The following is a 16,079-nucleotide window of genomic DNA, read 5'->3' on the forward strand; positions in this document are numbered from 1 at the left end:
GTAGCAGCCAAAAGGAAACCTGGCTAGCCAGCGCTGGGGGAGGGGCAAGCAGAAAAAATCAAAGTGATAGAGTGCCAGGGATCCCAGCAGCCTGCAGCAGGGCCCCGGAGATCCAGGCCAACTGATTCGCGTGGCCTGCCCTGCGGCTACAGAAGGCGTGGCGCCTCAGTGAAGCCATTAATTGGCAAGCAGGGAGGTTAGGGAAGGCCATTAGGTGGAATCCCACCAGCCAAGCCCACACGGACCCTTGGGCCGAGCACGGGTTCTCAGAAGGGGAAGGAAGTGGTACAGTCCCATCCCCCACAGCGGACACTCCGCCGAGGCAGTCAGCGGCCACCATCCGGGAAAGCTGAAGGATACACCGCCACTCTCCTTCAGAGTGCAACATCAAAACAGCGGACACTCCATCCAGGCAGTCAGCGGCCACCATCCGGGAAAGCTGAAGAATACACCACCACTCTCCAACAGCTTGCAACATCAAAACAGCCAGCAGCAGGACCCCGGAGATCCAGGCCAACTGATTCGCGCAGCCTGCCCCCCAGCTACAGAAGGTGTGGTGCCTCAGAAAAGCCATTAATTAGCAAGCAGGGAGGTTAGGGACTGCCATTAGGTGGAATCCCGCCAGCCAAGCCCACCGCCCACGCCCGGAACAGGCCCAGCGACCTGCCAGCATTGTAGTCACGACACCCCAATTGGAATAGGGACAGAGCAGAGCCGCCTTCCACTCCCGGAACAGGCCCAGAGAGCCGCCAGCGTGGTAGACACGTCACCCCAATTGGAGTAGGGGCACAGCCGCCGCCCGCACCTGCAAGGGAGACTTTTCAAGTATACAAGAGCAACATAAATAAATAGGGGGTAAATTTCAAAACACAACAGTTGCACCAAGCAGAAAGAAACGCGAGCAGTATGAAAAGACAAGGAAAGAAAGGACCACAAGCAATGCAGGTCAACTCAACTTTAGAAGAGGTAATAGCTGCAACAGATGGAATATCAGATAAAGAGTTCAGGATATATATGCTTCAGATGATCTGGAGTCTCAAGGAAGACATGAGACAGCAAAATCAGACAATGAAAGATCACATTGACAAACAAATCCAGGAAGTAAAAGATCAATTTCACAGGGAGATAGAGGTAATAAAAAACAAACAAATTGAAATTCTAGAAATGCAGGAAACAATAAACCAACTTAAAAACTCAATTGAGAATACTACCAGCAGAGTAGATCACTTAGAAGAGAGAACATCAGACAATGAAGACAAAGTATTTCAACTGGAAAAGAACATAGACAGCTCAGCAAGTCTGCTAAGAAACCATGAGCAGAACATCCAAGAATTATGGGACAATATCAAAAGACCAAATTTAAGAGTCATTGGGATACAGGAAGGCACAGAGCTCCATTCCAAAGGAATAAACAGTCTATTCAGTGAAATAATACGAGAAAACTTCCCAGAATTGAAGATTGAGACAGAATCCCAAATCCTAGAAGCCTACAGGACGCCGAATGTGCAAAATCATAAGAGATCCACACCTAGACACATTATAATGAAGATGTCCAACATACAGAATAAGGAGAGGATTTTAAAAGCTGCAAGAGAAAGAAAGCAGATTACATTTAGGGGTAAACCAATCAGGATAACAGCTGATCTCTCAACACAGACTCTGAAAGCTAGAAGATCCTGGAATAACATATTTCAAACACTGAAAGACAATGGGCTCCAACCAAGAATCGTGTATCCGGCGAAATTAAGCTTCAGGTTAGAAGATGAAATTAAAACCTTCCACAATAAACAAAAGTTAAAAGAATTCGCAGCTAGAAAACTATCTCTTCAAAAAATCCTTGGCAAAACATTACAGGAAGAGGAAATGGAAAACAACATTGAAAACCAACAATGGGAGGTAGGACAGTAAAGGGGGGAAAGTAGTCAAAGAGGATAACAAATCAGGTTTAGTAACATCAATAAACAAATATGGATAGAAGAACAAACCATATCTCAATAATAACCCTAAATGTTAATGGCTTAAACTCACCAATTAAGAGACACAGGCTAGTAGAATGGATCAAAAAACAAGACCCAACAATATGCTGTCTACAGGAGATGCATTTGATAGGAAAAGATATACATAGACTGAAGGTGAAAGGTTGGGAAAAATCATATCACTCATATGGACCGCGGAAACAAGCAGGAGTGTCCATACTCATATCTAATAAAATAGATTTCAAGCCAAAGCTAATCAAAAGGGATATAGAAGGACACTTCATACTGCTCAAGGGAACCATACACCAACAAGACATAACAATCATAAATATATATGCCCCAAATAATGGTGCAGCTGTATTCATCAAGCAAACTCTTCTCAAGTTCAAGAGTCTAATAGACCAACATACAATAATCATGGGAGACTTCAACACACCTCTCTCACCACTGGACAGATCTTCCAAACAAAAGTTAAATAAGGAAACTATAGAACTCAATAACACAATTAACAACCTAGACTTAATTGACATATATAGACTATACCACCCAACATCAAGTAGCTACACTTTTTTCTCAGCAGCACATGGAACCTTCTCAAAAATAGACCATATACTATGTCACAGGGCAACTCTTAGACAATACAAAGGGGTAGAGATAATACCATGCATCTTATCTGATCATAATGGAATGAAACTGAAAATCAATGATAAAAGAAGAAAGGAAAAAGCAAGCATCACCTGGAGAATGAACAATAGGTTGCTGAGTGATCAATGGGTTTTAGAAGACATCAAGGAGGAAATTAAAAAATTCCTAGAGTTAAATGAAAACACAGACACAACATATCGGAATCTATGGGACACATTGAAAGCAGTTCTAAGAGGAAAATTCATTGCTTGGAGTTCATTCCTCAAAAAAAGAAAAAACCAACAAATAAATGATCTCATACTTCATCTCAAAATCCTAGAAAAAGAAGAGCAAAACAACAGCAAAAGAAGTAGAAGGCAAGAAATAATTAAAATCAGAGCTGAAATTAATGAAATTGAAACAAAAGAAACAATTGCAAAAATTGACAAAACTAAAAGCTGGTTCTTTGAAAAAATAAATAAAATTGACAGACCCTTAGCCATGCTAACGAAGAGAAGAAGAGAGAGAACCCAAATTACTAGCATACGGGATGAAAAAGGCAATATCACAACAGACACTTCAGAAATACAGAAGATAATCAGAAATTACTTTGAATCCTTATACTCCAATAAAATAGAAGATAGTGAAGGCATAGATAAATTCCTTGAGTCCTATGATCTGCCCAGATTGAGCCAGGAGGATATAGACAACCTAAACAGACCAATAACAATAGAGGAAATAGAAGAAACCATCAAAAGACTACCAACTAAGAAAAGCCCAGGACCGGATGGGTATACAGCAGAGTTTTACAAAACCTTTAAAGAGGAACTAACACCAATACTTTTCAAGCTATTTCAGGAAATAGAAAAAGAGGGAGAACTTCCAAATTCATTCTACGAGGCCAACATCACCCTGATTCCGAAACCAGACAAAGACACATCAAAGAAGGAAAACTACAGACCAATATCTCTAATGAACCTTGACGCAAAAATCCTCAATAAAATTCTGGCGAATCGGATTCAAATACATATCAAAAAAATTATACATCATGATCAAGTAGGATTCATCCCTGGGATGCAAGGCTGGTTTAATATACGGAAATCAATAAATGTTATTCACCACATCAATAGACTTAAAAATAAGAACCATATGATCATCTCAATAGATGCAGAAAAAGCATTCGACAAAGTACAGCATCCCTTTATGTTCAAAACGCTAGAAAAATTAGGGATAACAGGATCATACCTCAACATTGTAAAAGCAATCTATGATAAGCCACAGGCCAGCATCATTCTGAATGGAGAAAAATTGAAGGCATTCCCTCTAAGATCTGGTACAAGACAGGGATGCCCTCTCTCACCACTTCTGTTCAACATAGTCCTTGAAACACTGGCCAGAGCAATTAGACAGTCAAAAGAAATTAAAGGCATAAAAATAGGAAAAGAAGAACTTAAATTATCACTATTTGCAGATGATATGATTCTATACCTAGCAGACCCAAAAGGGTCTACAAAGAAGCTATTAGAGCTAATAAATGAATTCAGCAAAGTGGCAGGATATAAGATCAACACGCATAAATCAAAGGCATTCCTGTATATCAGCGACAAATCCTCTGAAACGGAAATGAGGACAACTACTCCATTCACAATATCCCCCCAAAAAATAAAATACTTGGGAATCAACCTAACAAAAGAGGTGAAAGATTTATACAATGAAAATTACAGAACCCTAAAGAAAGACATAGAAGAAGACCTTAGAAGATGGAAAAACATACCCTGCTCATGGATAGGCAGAACTAACATCATCAAAATGGCGATATTACCAAAAGTTCTCTATAAGTTCAATGCAATGCCAATCAAAATCCCAACAGCATATCTTGTAGAAATAGATAAAAGAATCATGAAATTCATATGGAATAATAAAAGACCCAGAATAGCAAAAACAATACTAAGCAGGAAGTGTGAATCAGGCGGTATAGCGATACCAGACTTCAAACTATACTACAGAGCAATAGTAACAAAAACAGCATGGTACTGGTACCAAAACAGGCGGGTGGACCAATGGTACAGAATAGAGGACACAGTAACCAATCCACAAAACTACAACTATCTTATTTTTGATAAAGGGGCTAAAAGCATGCAATGGAGGAAGGATAGCATCTTCAACAAATGGTGCTGGGAAAACTGGAAATCCATTTGCACCAAAATGAATCTGAATCCCTATCTCTCGCCGTGCACAAAAGTTAACTCAAAATGGATCAAGGAGCTTGATATTAAATCAGAGACACGGCATCTGATAGAAGAAAAAGTTGGTTATGATCTACACGCTGTGGGATCGGGCTCCAAATTCCTCAATAGGACACCCATAGCGCTAGAGTTAACAACTAGAATCAACAAATGGGACTTACTCAAACTAAAAAGTTTTTTCTCAGCAAAAGAAACAATAAGAGAGATAAATAGGGAGCCTACATCCTGGGAACAAATCTTTACTCCACACACTTCAGATAGAGCCCTAATAACCAGAATATACAAAGAACTCAAAAAATTAGACAATAAGATAACAAATAACCCAATCAATAAATGTGCCAAGGACCTGAACAGACACTTCTCAGAGGAGGACATACAATCAATCAACAAGTACATGAAAAAATGCTCACCATCGCTAGCAGTCAGAGAAATGCAAATCAAAACTACCCTAAGATACCATCTCACTCCAGTAAGACTGGCAGCCATTAGGAAGTCAAACAACAATAAGTGCTGGAGAGGATGCGGGGAAAAGGGCACTCTTGTTCATTGCTGGTGGGACTGCAAATTGGTGCAGCCAATTTGGAAAGCAGTATGGAGATTTCTCGGAAAGCTGGGAATGGAACCACCATTTGACCCAGCTATTCCCCTTCTCGGTCTATTCCCTAAAGCCCTAACAAGAGCATGCTACAGGGACACTGCTACATCGATGTTCATAGCAGCTCAATTCACGATAGCAAGACTGTGGAACCAGCCTAGATGCCCTTCAATAGATGAATGGATAAAAAAAATGTGGCATTTATACACTATGGAGTATTACTCTGCATTAAAAAATGACAAAATTATAGAATTTGGAGGGAAATGGATGGCATTAGAGCAGATTATGCTAAGTGAAGCTAGTCAATCTTTAAAAAACAAATACCAAATGACTCCTTTGATATAAGGGGTGTAAACAAGGACAGGGTAGGGACGAAGAGCTTGAGAAGAATATTTACAGTAAACAGGGATGAGAGGTGGGAGGGAAAGGGAGTGAGAAGGGAAATTGCATGGAAATGGAAGGCGATCCTCAGGGTTATACAAAATGTCATATAAGAGGTAAGGAGGGGTAAGTCAAGAGAATACAAATGGAAGACATGATTTACAGTAGAAGGGGTAGAGAGAGAAAAGGGGAGGGGAGGGGAGGGGAGGGGGGAGAGTAGACAATAGGACAGACAGCAGAATACATCAGACACTAGAAAGGCAATATGTCAATCAATGGAAGGGTAACTGATGTGATACAGCAATTTGTATACGGGGTAAAAGCGGGAGTTCATAATCCACTTGAATCAAACCGTGTAATATGATGTATTAAGAACTATGTAATGTTATGAACGACCAATAAAAAAAAAAAAAAGCTTAGCATGAGCAATATGATGAGACCCAGTCTCAACACAAAATAAAAAGGGCTGAGGATATAGCTACGTGGTAGAGCATCCTTAGGGTCAAATCCAAATACTGAAAAAAAAATTCCTCTTTCCAGTTTTAAAATTGTGAGATGAAAGTGGAAAAGTGGTATTGTAACAGGTTTAGAAATTCTATATAAATTACATTGGATGGTAATATCCTCAGCAAAGACAACGTGATATGTGATTGCAAAATAAGTTACTGTGGAAACTATATTTCTGCCTCATTCAGTTTCACTGTCACATGAGAATGACTGCTTATTTCTGGTTCCCTAAATGTGGTGTTAACATCAGCTTTATTTGTCTAAAAGGAGCAAAGGGCAGAAATCTCTGCTACCACCATTCATAAAGCATGGAAATTTATTTAAGCATTTCTTCTTTCAAGTAATGTAAATAATATCATTGAGTATATATAATCAATCACCAGAAACTTTGAATTTTTGCTTCCTCAGTAATGATTAACCAGAAGTATGTCAGGTCACTGGCACATACAGATCTCTGTAGCAAAGAGAAGGTCTAGGCCTCCCCAAAAGAATATGTATCATCCAAACTTTTGTTTTAAGAGTTCTTAGGTGTACATAAATTAATGCTGAATTCCTTTCCTCTGAACTCTGATAGTTATATCTAAATGTCAACAGATCTATTGGGATGTATAATAATCACCTCAAGCTCAACATGTTCAAAACTAAGTAAGTAACCACTTACATCCAATATGTCAGTAGAGTCAAAATGTAACAGATACAATTTCTCACCATCTCCATTTCAACCAGGGCCATGATCATATCTCACCTGAGTTTTTAGCAATTGCCTCTTACTCTACCACTGCTCAATCTGCTCTCATCCCACATGCCAGAGTGAGTTCTTAAAAACAAGTACAATCATGTCACTCTTGCCAAATGTCTCCAGTTCATTCCCAGTTTACTCAAACGAAAAACTGAACCTATGCAATAACTTATAAGGTTTAAAACGATTTGCTCCATCACCTTACTTCTCTGACATCCTTTTATACTCCCTTTTACTCTAAGTGACATTGACCCCAAGTTATTCCTCAAAAACACCAGATACATAAACACCTTAGCACCCTTGAACTTGTAAGGCTGAGTAATATTCATATTCATATATATATATATATGAATATATACATATATTATATATAATATACTGTATATATACATTTGTATAAAATATACTATATATATATACTATATATATTGCATGCTGATTTTATATCCTTTGGATATATTCTCTCCTGAATGAAGCATCCTCAATTAAACACATAGGTTCTTTTTTTGCTTTCTTGAAAACTTTGTACATGTCACTCTTCTATAAGTTAATTTCCTATTCCCCGTTAGGAACCTGAACTAATCCATGATTTTTACTTTTGGTAGCTGCCATTTACTTTAACTGCTGTATAGTATTTCATTGTATAACAAATTTATATATCCATTCCATCATAATGGATGTCTAGGTTATTTTCAATGTTTTGCTATTACAAAAAAATCCCGATAAATACATTCCTCAGCGTCACATTAAAGAAAAATGAATGCAAAGTGGTATAAGCATTATGGAAAGTGGTATGGAGATTCCTCAGAAAACTTGAAATGGAACCACCATTTGACCCAGCTATCCCACTTCTTGGTTCATACCCAAAGGACATAAAATCAGCATTACAGTGATGCAGCCATATCAATGTTTACATCAGCTCAACTCAACAATAGCAAATCTATGAAACCAACCTAGGTGCCCTTCAACAGATGAATGGATAAAAAAATGTGATATCTAAGTATATATACATAGATATATAGATATAGATATATATACACATATATATGTGTATATATATCTATATATACATATATATAGATATGATAGAATAATACTCAGACTTAAATAATAATGAAATCATGGCATTTGCCAGTAAATGGATGGAGTGGGAGAATATCATACTAAGCGAAAAAAGCCAATTCAAAAAAACCAGAGGCTGAATGTTTTCTCTGATATGCGGATGCTAATTCACAATAAGGTGAGGGGAGGCTAGGGAAGAATAGAGTTACTTTAGGTAGAGAAATGAAGGGAGGAGAGGGGGTCTGAGAGTCTGAAGAAGAGTAGAATGAATCAGACATTATTACCATATGTACATATATAACTATACAACCAGTGGGATTTTACATAATGTAAAACCAGAAGAATGAGAAATTATACTCCATTATATATTATGTATCAAATTCTACTGTCGTGTATAAATAATTAAAACAAATAAAATATTTTTTAAAAGATTAGTTCCTCATGGAAAATCCCTGATTATAGGTTTATGCATCTTCAATTTTACTATATAATCCTAAATTGCTTTTTCCAAAATAGTTTTTATCAATTTATGCACTCTAAAAAAGTATTGTCTGCTCTATATCCTTGCTAATACTTTTAATTACTTTGAATATGATTTCAATTTCATTTTTCTTGCTGCTAATGAGATTAGTATTCATTGGCCGTATTTGGATTCCAACAAGGAACAAATGAAAAGTTAAGATAATCAGAGAGACATAGGTGAACCCAGGATTATCACCCAGAAAGTTCTTTCCAATCCTAGGCCCAAAAAGACAAGTGGAAGGAGAGGTTAATGGAAACCCAGAATAGTCCTACAGGTTAAGGGCTATTCTTTGAAAGCAATAGCCCAAGTGAAGAAAAGAACAAGGAAAAGGAATATTCCAGCTCCATTCTCTCTCCTTCCAATCTTCTGCCAAATCTTCAACGGGAATCCCCACTGCCCAAATTCAACTGGGAGAAAGAGGATTACGGAGACCCCTCTGATAATAAATAGTTCATGGAGGCTAGGATCCTGTGGCAGAAAGCTGGACTTAAAAAATTCAAAGTAGGTATAAGGCAAACAAAAGATATTTGCATGAGTAATTTGGTCTCTTATATGACGTTCCTATTCAAGATTTTTGTCCATTTTCTATTAGATTATTTATCTTTTTCATATTAATTTACAGGAAGTATTTATGTGAACAATTATTCCTACTGCAAATAAGATCAGTCTTCTTTTAAATCCTTATGATTCTATTTTTTTTCCTTGCCTTACTGTGTTGGCTACAGCCTCCCAATACAGTAGTAGTGATACTTGTCTTTTTCTTTTTAGTTATATTTTCAATGTTTTCTTCATTAAATATGTGTTTAGTATAAAGTTTTTTCAAATGGATATTAATATTTAGCAAAACTCTTTCTGCTTCTACTAAATTAGGAAGCTATAAAATACAAACCCATAAGCCAAATACAGCACTCTCACCTATTTTGTAATACTATTTTGTGGAAAAATAGCCACTCTTATTTGTTCAGTACGTGTGGCTGCTTTCACACTAGGTTGGCAGAGTTGTTTAGTGCCAAAAGAAATCATATAACCTGCAAAACTGAAAATATATACTTTCTGTCTTGATCTTTGAAGAGAATGTATGCCAAATAGATAATTATATGCTTTTTTCTGTTGGTTTGTCAATGTGGTTTTGCTGGATTTCTCAGTTTGTCCACTTCACATTTTTTTCTTTTATTTTTTTGCTCTCTTTCCTAGGAAGCTGATCTTTCCTGAAGTTGAGCTCCCTCTTCCTCTTTGATTTCCCATGGGGACTGCCAAATAAACAAGAGCCAGAGTTGAAAAGGTGGCAAACAATAGATCATGGTTTTGATAGTAGTTGTCACAGCTCTGACGTTTTAGTTCTGGTGTGGTTATACCTTGTCCCCTAGCCTTATTGCTCACTAGGCATTTCCTCTCTGTCCCCCTTCAGGCTTAGAGGATTCTGTCTATTGGTGGTCACCCATGTCTCCTATAGGTTGCTTATGAACATGACTTGTAGTCCTCTCTCCCTCCCTCCCTTCTTTCCTTCCTTCTTTCCTTCCTTCCTTCCTTCCTTCCTTCCTTCCTTCCTTCCTTCCTTCCTTCCTTCCTTCCTTCCTTCCTTCCTTCCTTCCTTCCTTCCTTCCTTCCTTCTCCCTTCCCTCCTCCTCCTTCTCTCTCCCCTCAACCTCTTCTCTTTATCTTTTTTTTTTCATGCCAGAGATTGAACCCAGGAGCACTTAAGCACTGAGCCATACACCCAGCCCTTTTAATATTTTTTTTCTTTTTAATTTTGAGACAGGGTCACATTAGGTATCATTAGGTCCTATTTAGGAACTTGCTAAATTTCTGAGGTTGTATTTGAACTTGTGATCCTCCTGCCTCAATCTCCTGAGCTTCTGGGATTACAGGTGTGCACTATTGTACCTGGCCATGGTTTCCTTTTGAACAGTTCCTTAAATTCTCTTCAGTTAAAATCATCTGGTGTGTTTCATCTTTCTTGTCAGGCATCTTTTAAAAATGTAGTCATTAATTATATTAATGACTTTTCTAATAGTAAACCAATTTGACATTTTTGGAATCCATTCAATTTAGTCATAGTGTACGATGTCTTGTTTGTGCCTATGAATATGTGCTCATGAGAGAATGACATTTTGCTTTCTTGTTTTATCCCTTTTCATATTTTGACATCAATATTGCACCATCCTCATGACATGAGTTAAGGAGTGTTACTTGTTTCGACCCTATGAATAATTTGGTAAGATTAAAATTATGGTTTCTTGTAAAACGGTCTGGTAAAATTATCTGACACTTTTTCTTGAACTATTTCATAGGTGAAAATTTTTCTACAATTTATCTATTTAATTAATGTTTTTAAAGAGACTTATTGGAATATTTAAATATCATATATCTTTTAAATATTTACATTCTGTATGGTTATAATCCTTTTTTATGTCACAATGTTATTTATAAATTTCTTTTTGTTAATCTTGCCGGGCTTTTCTCAACATATTAGTTTTTTCAAAGAATCAACTTTAGACTCAGTTCATCTTGTCATTTTATTTTTATTTTCTACTTCATTATTTTTCAGAATATTTATGATTTCAAGCTTTTGGCTTTCTTTTGGTTTATTCACCTGTTCTTTACACCTCAATGAATTGGATGCTTAGCTCATTACTTTTTAACCTTTATTTCTTTTCCAATATAAGCACAAAAGTCAGAAAATTTCCTCTACACAGTTTTGCTGTATTCTGCAAAAATTTAAAAACAGGTTTATTTAGATATAATTCAAATATTATATCATTCACCCACTTAAAACATATAATTCAATGGTTTGGGTTATATTACATTATTGATTTCTTTTATTTTTAATTTTATTTTTATTTTTAGATATACATGAGAGCATAATGTATTTTGGCATATTATGCATACATGGAGTATAACTTATTCTAATTAGGATCCTATTTTTATAGTTGTACATGATGCAGAGTTACCCTAATTATGCATTTAAATACAAAGCTAGGGGAGTGGAGTTTTGGCTCAGTGGTAGAGCGGTTGCTTTCTACTGATTAATTCTATTGTCCTTCCTATTCCCCTCTCCCCTCCCCTCCCTTGGTTTACCCTATGTCTAATCCAATGGACTTCTATTCTTTCCCTCCTCAAACTTGCAATCCTCCTGCCTGGCCCTCCTGAGTTGCTAGAATTGCAGGTGTAAGCCAAGATGTCTGACTTTAATAAACTTCTTTACTCATTTTTGTGTGCTGAATTGTAATTCTTTTTTAAAAAAATATTATTTATTTATTTAATTTTTTAAAATACATGACAGCAGAATGCATTACAATTCTTATTATACATATAGAGCACAATTTTTCATATCTTTGTATATAGAGTATGTTCATGCCAATTCATGTCTTTATACATGTACTTTGTTTTTTAATTAATTTTTTTTGCATTACATTTCTTTTTTAATCTTTTTTAATTGTTTTAATTAGTTACACATGTAATTCTTTATATATTCCAGTTAGATTTTCTAAAAAAATAACATCTCCTGTAACTACTTCAAGTAAAATGAGTGATAGTAAACATATTTTGTGATTGATCTGGGTTAAAGAAGACTGATTTAGTGGTATTCATAAAGGCCAGGCAGATTTGCAACAAAGTTGCTATAAGCTATGAACAAGTCAAATTAACCATCATTGTTTATTCATCACATACAACTGCAAAGTGCATAATATACACAATGTGTGTGAGTGCGTTTATGTTTGTAAGGATGGAATTCTACACTGACAAAGCAAAAATGTGGAATAAAGAACTGCCCATAAACCCAAAGGATGTAGCGTTTATATTACTATACAGAAAGGAAGTATAATGTTCGTAGAGCACAACCATTCCATGTAATATTTTCCTCCCTACTATATGAAAGTGGTACAGGGGAAGGAGTGAAAAGAAACCGAACTCTTTCCTTCAGTTTTTCCTATATTCCATTTCAACATATCTCAGAACAGAAGCCTCTTGGAGGTGTTGGGGGAGATGAGTAAGGTTGTCATCTGCTATCTAGGTGTCATACAACTATCCGATAGGCCAAAGAATTGGCTCTCTAGTCTGTTCCTCATAAATTCCTTCAAAATTCGCATAGGGTGCTGGGCATGGTGGCTTACAGGCCTTTAATCCCAGCAACTCAGGAGGCTGAGGCAGAGGGTCATAAGTTCAAGGTGGGCCTTAGCAATTTAGTGAGGAGCTAAGAAACTTAACAAGGTCTTGTCTGAAAATAGAATTAAAAGAGCTTGCAAAGTAGGTCATCATACATAAAACACAAGTTCATATATAAAGAAGAAATGATAATAGCCACATGGTTTAATAAGATCACTGTCCAAAATTGTTCTTTAAGTTATGGATTATGATTTTCCAATTTTATTAGAGAGTAACATATCTGAAGAAAAGTTCAATAACTGTAAATATGTATTTTGATAAATTATTATGAATGGAACACATTATCTATGCAATCACTACTTAGATCAAGTAATAAAATGTGACTACTGTCCCCAAAGGATTTCTCATGTTCCTTCCCAATTTCTAATAACTCCTTGCTCAGCAAAGACAATCTGACTTCTATAGTATAGATTACTTTTGCTTGGCTTTGATCTTTACAAATCATATACCATATAGTCTTTTTTATCTGGCTTATTTGGTTTAATATTTCTGCAGTTTATTTCATTTTAAGATGGAATTTTACCATCCAAATATGTATAAAGAAGTGAGATCTTGGGACTGGGGTTGTGGCTTACTCAGTAGTAGAACACTTGCCTATTATATGTGAGGCACTGGGTTCGATTCTTAGCACCGCATATGAACAAATAAAATAAAGGTCCATCAACTAAAAAAAAAAAAAAATGTGATTTGAAGTTTCTGGCTTAAGGCCTTTCAAAAAAAAAAAAAAGTGAGATCTGCTAAGAATCCTGTAATAGTCACTTGTGAATGTCATGTCATGAATGCCAGTTTTGTCTTTTTCTTCCAATAAATAAATTGTTCCACTTACCAAAAAGAAAAAAAAATAAATTAAATTGAAAGTTTGAATAGGGAGGTGATAAGATAAAGGAAGTTCCCTGGGCTCAAAACATCTTAACTTCTAAACCATTTGTGGGTGGGTAAATAAAATAAAGGAATCAGCATTAATGATAGTAAATAAATAAAGAGTTGAGAAAGACACTGAGGGATTAGAGGAAGTAGAGGAACCATTTGGTTTGGGCCTAAAGCTCAGGGTAAGCCACTCACTTAAATACTTTTAATTTGATGGTGTTTAATTGATTTTTGCCTATTTAGTATCAATTGTAACCTTGCATAAAACTAACATTTCTCTCTCACTAGTGGTGCATTTATAGAAAACAAAAGGTTAAAAGTAGTTTGTTTTTAAAATGCTTTTTTTTTTTGGTTTTTAATTATTAACAATGGTTATAAATTATAAAACTGAAAGTGGCCAAGTCATTTTTAGATCTTTAAATAAAATATTCTGTTATAGCTTTTCTACACAACAGGCAGACAGAAAAAAATTATAGTTTTCAAAGCTTTAAGATACAGATCCTAGCAATATGTATATGCAAAAGACTATCGGTGAAAATTTAAAATCAAATACAAGTGAAGAAATGTATTCATAAAACTGTTGGTCATTATTCACTATCCTACTGGAGTAAGTAAATTCTAGGAGGGCAGGATTATTGTTTATAACTGACATAACTTTAGTGCCAGAAACATACCTAGAACTGGCATTATTACATATCTTTTTTGAGTGTATGAATGAATTCCATAGACAAAATGTAGTGATTTTCTTTTATAAATTTTAGTGAATTATTTTTACATGATCATCTCAGAAAATTTTATGCTTGAAATGTTAATCTTGTTTAAAAATAACTTCAAAGAAATCATTCTCATGCAAAATATTTTTCCTTGTAACTAAGCATCTCTATTTCCTTCTATATCATGTTTTTACATATTCATAAAAATTCCACAAGGTGGCATAAAAACCTCATAAAGACACTTCCTGATTCTTTTTGGCCAAAGGTTTTAGATACAGAAAACTTCCCTTCAAGTCAGGTAAGAGGGACACTTCTTGAGGAGGAGGAGGCTGTGTCCTGCTCTAGCTTATGCTACTCCCTGTAGGCTAAGATCCTTTGGCCCAAGGACACATTCCTCTTCAACAGAAGCTCTTCCAGGGCCTTTCTGGTCTGTCCTAGAGAGTGAACAACTGGAAACTTCATTCCAAAGGCCTGGGCTAGTGAGCATCTCTGCAGTAGTAGGGTCAGTTGTCATTGGCAGGGGACGAGTTAAGACAAAGACAGTCCTCTTGAGAACAGCTCCTTTGGGTTGCCACTCACTGGTATAGGGCTTTAAGGAGTCCACAAATTCTAGGAATCTTCACAAGGTGTATTTGCTGAGGTAGGAAGGTTTTTATTAGCGTGATTTACACCTTCTAAATATTTAGTATGTGGTATATGGACCTCCATCTTCACCCTTGACTTGGCCTTGCAAACACTACAGGTAAGACTGTGTGTATAAAATCTGTGGGTATTTTCAGTGCATATTTGTTTACTTAAAGTCTGTATTTGGAATCTTTGCATTAGAAATTCCCGTCATAAAATCAGCATTCTATTTGAATAGCTAGTATTGGCTATTTATCAGGGAGTAAAAATAACTTTGATCATAAATTTCCAACAATTAAGTTTGCAAAAAAGATGAGTGTGACAGCTTTTACAGCTATTCATTAATATTCTGACTCCCCTGCTTCCAAAAATATGCTACAATTGTACTTACCTGTCCTTTAGTTTTAAGTGTGGCTATTTTTTTTTTAATCTGTGATTTGGGACTTTACTGATATTTCATTCACATACCATCAATTCAACTTTAAAAATATATATATTCAGGAGTATCAATCATGATCTGGATATAATGCTGTTTGGATAAAGAGGTAACTTTGAAGTTGTTTCTATAGCTGCTTTGTATCTTAATATGTTGCTGTAGAATCCGGAATTATTTTACTATCCCTCTAAGTTTACGTGCCAGCGTTGAAGTATAATTGAGAAGTAAAAATTGCAAACATTTACAGTGAATAATTGCTAAGAGCCACAGCCAAGTAATATGATGCATGGCATTTTTGGTTGAAAGGTGAAGCCAGCTAGCCATTGAGATGATATGATTATGTTAAGATTTGCATTCATATGGATATTGGTCTCCTGCTGTTCACCTCGGCCTGCTATGGGACTCCTGGAGAGTTCCCATTGGTTGGGGAAGTAAAGTAGGAGGGAATTCCAGGGGAGGAACTTGCTCTGGGGTTCCGGGACTACGCTTCGTGGGTCTATCGGGATTGTTCCTGGGGGCGTATGGGGCATTGGTGGCAGTTTCAAAAAATAAAGTTTGTTCCTGCTTGAGTGGCTCGTGATTTTGTGCCCAGCCAGACTGCGGCAAATAATGTGATGTT

This window comes from Urocitellus parryii, chromosome 1, assembly GCF_045843805.1.
Source record: "Urocitellus parryii isolate mUroPar1 chromosome 1, mUroPar1.hap1, whole genome shotgun sequence".
NCBI lineage: Eukaryota > Metazoa > Chordata > Mammalia > Rodentia > Sciuridae > Urocitellus > Urocitellus parryii.